This window comes from Sinocyclocheilus anshuiensis, unplaced genomic scaffold, assembly GCF_001515605.1.
Source record: "Sinocyclocheilus anshuiensis isolate Anshui unplaced genomic scaffold, SAMN03320099.WGS_v1.1 scaffold454, whole genome shotgun sequence".
NCBI classification, from domain to species: domain Eukaryota; kingdom Metazoa; phylum Chordata; class Actinopteri; order Cypriniformes; family Cyprinidae; genus Sinocyclocheilus; species Sinocyclocheilus anshuiensis.
Window position 1 is genome coordinate 3,247,550 of NW_015548217.1, and position 6,805 is coordinate 3,254,354.

Sequence of the window (6,805 nt, forward strand, 5' to 3'; positions counted from 1 at the left end):
AAAACAAACAAAACCAAATTAAACCCTGCGGCTCGTGACGATACATTGAGGTCTTAAGACACGAAACGATCGGTTTGTGCAAGAAACTGAACAGTATTTATATAGTTTTTTTTATTGCTGCCACCTATCTCTCAAATGGACCATTGACACTCTATCAACAATCTCAATTAGGAGTGTCAATAACCCATTTGAGAGATAGGTGGCGGTAATGCACTTATAAGTCTGCGATCTGCCGTAAAGCAAGAAGAAGAAGACACGTCACGCGCCGGCTGTCAAGGACGCGCTCAGGACAGTTCAGACACTGCGGTGAATCAGAGTTAAAAAACGATATAAATACTGTTCAGTTTCTTGCACAGACCGATCGTTACGTGTCTTTACACATCAGTGTATCGTCACAAGCCGCAGGGTTTAATTTGGTTTTGTTTGTGTATGTTTTTTGACTCTCAAAGCCGTGATTCCCATTCACTTCCATTATATGACTGACAGACTTCAACGGTTTGAGTTAAAAATCTCCGTTTGTGTTCTACTGAAGAAACAAAGTCACCTACATCTTGGATGCCCTGGGGGTAAGCAGATAAACATAAAATTTTCATTTTTGGGTGAACTATCCCTTTAACTGTAAATGATATGCATGTAAAAGTGGTCAGCATGTTCTCACAATTGCTAATCAATTTTTCTCATTTCATTCGATTGCAGAATAAACAAAGTGTGGGTGATGAGAACATAGAGTGCCAAATCTCAAGTGATTCTTGGGAAGAAAGTAGTCTGTACAACCACTGGTCTTAAAAGTCTTACATTTGAATAAACAAAAGTGGCATGATGTTAAATTTAGTTCCTGATTTGGATCTCAATGAGGAAACAATTGATCAAATCCAGCACTCAAAGCACCATGCATAAAAAATGAACGTAGAGAGTAAATTTGTAAGTGTATGGTCTTAGTATAGAAAAAGAATGAAGGAAAAGAGGATTAGAGAAAGAAAACTAATGTGCTACTCTACATTTTACAACCATTAAATACTAAACCCATTCACAGCAAAAACGGTAATTATCAAGATAATTTAAACGATAACTATATTAGCGTTCACACCAATGGATGAAAGTGTTCTGTTTATTATAAGTGCTATTTATGTGCCTGTCTTGTTTTTGTTCTTTAAAGTCTGAACACCATGATTGGCTGTCTATGTATCAATTATCAGCTGAAAAAAAAACGTTCTGAATGAAATTGCAAAAACCATTGTTCCTCGATGTCTTGATTGTTGTGGTGTGAACTTCCCCATGATCATAAATGTAAAATTATTATTTAAAAACCTATTTAAAAACTTTTATTAAAACATAATTTTTTTCTCATTATGTGTAAAGCGTTTTTAAACTGTACATTTTCCCTACTTTTTTCGATATTAACCTTCTTCTTCAGTGCTGCAAACCACAACGTATTGGCCCTTGCAGCTAAGAAATTCAGCTCCTGCTCTGAGAGCGTGTGAATGATGTCATGAAAGACGGGAGCTACTTCTGAGCCCTGGGGACACGCTCTATCATCAGATGTCAGTGCAGTGATCTTAGCAAGAATAGTTTGGACTTGCAGAGTTGTTAAACTCGAGCCCATTCCTCACTGATAGCAGAGGACAAAGCTTTTCTTAGACTATCAGAGGTGCAATATCTACTGTCTGAGATTGTTCTTTGCTAAAACTTTTGTTAGAAGAGCAGTAGTAGTGTTGAGTGATCTTCTAGTGGACATTAGTGGAAGACATTCCATTCTGAGTATCACTCATATAGTGAATACAGCCACCATAAAGGAGTGTAGTTTACTCATGTTCAGACAAGACCCCCACAGTAAAATGGCATTACAGGAATTTTTCACAGGTGAGAGTGCTGAACCAAACCTGCAATCAGTCATGACTAATATTTGTCAGTGGTTTTTGCAGGAATGACTCCCCAAACTTAGTACCTGTCTCATACTAGCACCGATACCCTGCTGCTTACATTAGTGTTTACACTGAGCAAACCACAGAGGAGTGGGAGAAGCACTTACAGAAAAGGACTAAAACAATGGCAGAAATGCTGGCTACTACATTTTGGCAAAACTCCAAAAATGTACCTGAACATACAATTCACTTCACTTACCAGCCAAAATTAACAATAGTGGTAGTAAAGCAACAAAAATGTTTATTCATTTTAACATGGGGCAGATTATCGATCAATAAAGACTTCTTTTCACACAATACTATGTTATGACCTCAAAACACTTTTATTGCAGTACGTGATTTGTAAACTAATTTGCATCACATAACCAGCTCCATATTTTTGCCTTTTGTGACATAGTAAACTTGCTCGGTAGCGCACCTGGTACACCACTGAACTTGGGTTCGAGTCTGGCGAAACACAAGTCACAATGGTTAGGTTTAGTGTAGGATTTAGTTTAGGTGGTACTTTTTTTAAACGCAGTAGAGCATTAACCTTTTAGTGCCACCCAGATATACAACAATCAACATAATAAAACAATGCCATATTCAAATTTGCCTGCTTCCAATACATCCAATAAAAAGGCAACATAACATCATATTGCAGAAATGTTGCAACAGGCACGCTTTTCCAATGAGCATGGGCTTCATTTGTCACATTAAGTTATTGATATGCAGACAGTAACATTGTAAATAGTTAAAAATTTTTGTTACATAACTATAAAAAACAATAAAAGACTCACTGCACCTTTATTAAAAGGCCAAAAACTGATTATGGTTGTAGTTCACAAAAATACAAATATACAAAATATTAAAAACCTACACACTACTGTTGCAAGAAAATATGCACAATTAATGTAAAATATTAAGATTTTAAAGTGTGAATTTCAGTCACATGTGACCTTTCTCATGCCTGATTACAATAGGTGCGTTCGACTTCATGCTGTACTGCGCAGATCGATCGCAATCTGACTTGAAGCAATGCATGCCGGTTAGTAATTTTGTCCGACTTGAGACGGTGCCAACGCCACGTCACTGTCACGTGTGGCATCAAAGCACCGCGAGAGCATTTCGAGAGCAGCCGGCTGACTCAGCTGGTGTCATGAGAAATCGAGTTCCCCCTCGAAATCGGGTCCACTTAGGACCAAGGCGGAAGCTGTTTTAAATGCCTGATCAAAAGTCAACACTTATGTTACTATTTCATTGTGAATATATGTATGGTAAGTGCAAATGCGTGGTGTATAAGCTAACCTAGCAGCCTAATCGGGTAGCTGTATGCTATGCTAGTACGTGAGCTAACCAAAAATAATAAATAAATAAAAACGAGAAATGTTTATAACCTATATAAGTGCTATAACCTATAGCTTCGGATACTAGCGTATGAAACATGTAATTTAAAAGACATTAATGGTCATTATAACAAAGTTCAAACGACATAAATCAAAGCGCGATTTTGCAGGAATTGTAATCAGGCGCTAAAAATAATACCCATTAAAAGTTCGTTGAGCCAATGGGATCACTCGGGGTCCTAAGCGGACTCGATTTCTCATGACACCGGCGCAGTTTCTCCAGAGCGGCTGCAGGAGTGTTGATGACGACACAGCCATTTCATGATTGGCCAGATTCACCGCATGACAACTATCGGGTTTATTCTAACCTTTTCAATTCCAATAATAGCCACAAATCTGTGTTTTTAGAACAGTAAACGCTTTTTTACTATAGTCGCAATGTTATATTGAGTCACGTTTATCATAAAACCCTGATGAAAGCATATATTCCCCCACTTTATTCGAATTTAAATAGTATATATTTACATTGAACTTTATTCTTGAACAGATGGCCATGTATTAAGCAGTATATAATCAGTATATATCTGTTGCTCATGAAAACGTTTCTGAAACGTCTGTATATTTGACAAATATTGCATTTAATTCACTTCATCTGTGATAGAGTATGCAAACACCGCGCGAGCGTCACTAACGAGAGAAGAAAGTGTCCGGCTTGACGGCTCTGTTTTCAACCCCCGACTGCAAGCAGCTACTCTCGTTGACTGCCGTCTGTAGCCATACTTCAAGTCGAACGCACCTAATGCTAAATCAACCATATTGGCTGATATAAGTCACATGATCAGTCACATGGCAAATGGCAAATCCATACTGAACCATGTAAGTCACCTGATAAAAAAAGTCACATAACTAAAAACATGGTAATGGGTAATGTGGTTCAATGCAGCTAGTAGGCACTTGCCTCGCTACGACACGTCACACATTCAATTCAGACACTACAGAGTAGCCAAAACAAAGAGACAATGGACAACCTGATAAGCTCCTGTTACATTATTCTTTACATATCTTAAAGGGATAGCTCACCCAAAAATGACATTTTCTAACTTACCTTCAAATCGACGCAAACCTGTATGACTTAAGACTATGAACACAAAAGATAGGCCTAATATTTTGTCCAAACTACATCGAACTACATTGGAAAACAATGAGACACTTGTGGTCCACAGAAGAAAGTAAGTTCAACAGGTTTGGAATGACATGAGAGTGAGTAAATGTTGACAGAATCCTCATTTTGGGTGAAATATATTTTTTATATTATTTAATACTGAAAATTCTGTTGTGTGAGTTAAGTTAAAAGAAAAAAAAATTAAACTATAAGCATGCAATATTTCACTAACAGTCAATATCACTAATAAAAAAGTAACAAAAAGTTTTTTTTTTAACCATGGTATATATCTTTGAGAACAGTAAGAAGCATAGTTTGGGTTTACAGCAGTAAGAGTCTGATCTCATCCTGTGAAAGAGAGAGAGGCCTTGGCTCTGAGGATCACTCACTACCAGCTTTATCTGAGATTCCACAGACACTCCCAAAGCAGGAGATAATCACAGATATGGGCATCACAGCTATGTGTGTGAGAGAAAAGTGAACAGTGAAATGACTGTTCCCATACAGAAAAAAAGCACAAATTATATATCTTTAATATCTCAATTGGTTCTCCTGGACAGCAATGAGATTAAATGGACAAACACAGATTGAAAGTAAAGTGGATAATTTCTGCGTCACTAGTGATACCAAACAAAACTGTGGTAATAATGACTGTTTTCTCACAGGTTTTCTCAACACTTCCTGTATATCTGGTTCATCTACTGAAACACAGCTTAAAAAGCCTCCTGTATTAACAAAAGCAGAGAATCTGGGTGTTACCTAAGCATAAAATCACTTATTATACACTTCATACCTGATGCTATTTTACATTTTGACCCTTCTTAGCCACCATGAATGTTTTAGCACACGTAATGTTGCCGCCACATTATGAATACAATAGTGCAGGTAATGTTTACATGGTTGCCAAAGAATGGGATTCTGTCTTTTAATCTTCACTACATTTGAGCTTTAATAAGATTTCCCCAAGAAATATGAAAGGATAAACCTGCAGTCTTCATGATTCCTACTCTTTCCGACAACAAAGCACTTGAACATGTCATTCCAAACCTGTATTTTATTTTCTGGGGTTCAAAAAAAACTGGACCATATTGATTTTCATTTTCTAGACAAAAGAAGATCAATTTTTGCAGAATATTTTCTTTTGTGTTCCCCAGAACAAAGTACGTTGTACAGGTTTGGAACAACAGTAAATGATGACAGACTGCTAATTTTGGGTGAACTATCCCTTTAAAGTAATCATGCAACATGTAACATCAATGGAAACTCCTGTAACTTTGGCCATCAACCACAGCAGTCTGTGGAAAAATTCAACAAAAAACATGACCTCAGTTTGTCCCAGTAATGCTGTGAGGAATTAGGGCATGTCTGAGAGCAAGGCTGTTTAGTGAACTGTGAGACTGACATTAAGAACTGGCAACACTGAGACAAGCTTCAGCTTCACAATATAGTGTGACTTGCAGACCCAATGTAAAAATGTTTGCTTTGTAGGACAATGTTAGGTGTTTTTTTTTGTTGTTACTAGCAACTAGGTGAAGTATCAGTAGGTTGGAGTATTGTCGAAAAAATACAGATTTTTCAATACATATTGATACTCCATGTGCATGTGCTGTTAGTTTAAAAATGCACGTGGGAATGCAATGTTGTAGTCTTGTGACAAAGTGACAACTTTTAGGTTCATGCTGATCCTTACTAAACTAATCAGAGCAGATACTCAGACATATTGTTTGAGACTGAACACCCAAACAACCCGCATGATTCAAAATCACTGATTCCACCACAGTTGCGCTCACTTTAACCTGTATAGAATGGAGGACAGACGACTGATCGAGATGGATCTGGGATCTTTACTCCCGTATGGAGATATGATTGAGCTGATATCAGGTCATTCACACAACGCATGTCAGAACATGTCAAAATTAAATAGAAAGAAATCATATTTCGTGAAAATTAAGGCTGTTTTTGCGCCTATATATAATATAATATAAAATAGTCTATTACAATTTGTTTTGTTATATGCAATATTTTTATGAGAAATCAAAATTTCACATTAATGTGGCTTGATTTATTTCTTTTAACCTTGAATTGTTTATGTATTTGCAGCATTTTATATTTTTGTATATTTGCTTTTACATTTCACACATTGAAAAAATATAATAAATATTATATTATATAATATAAAATATATGAAATAATATATTACATGTTATTTATATATTATAATATTTAAGATATTATTTAATATAGCCTGAAAGACATGAACAGCCCTGATTGAAGACAAATGTGACCACAAAACAAGTCACAAGGGTCAATTTTTTTTTAAATTGAGATTTATACATCATCTGGAAGCTGAATAAATAAGCTTTCCATTGATGTATGGTTTGTTAGGATAGGACAAT

General features: G+C 36.3%; 1 protein-coding gene across 1 annotated transcript in view; it reads right to left on the bottom strand.

The window, feature by feature from the left end:
• The window catches only part of LOC107653925 (integrin alpha-3-like), a 60,352-nt gene that overhangs the window by 28,737 nt on the left and 24,810 nt on the right, over positions 1 to 6,805 (bottom strand). The gene's annotated exons all lie outside the window — the stretch shown is intronic.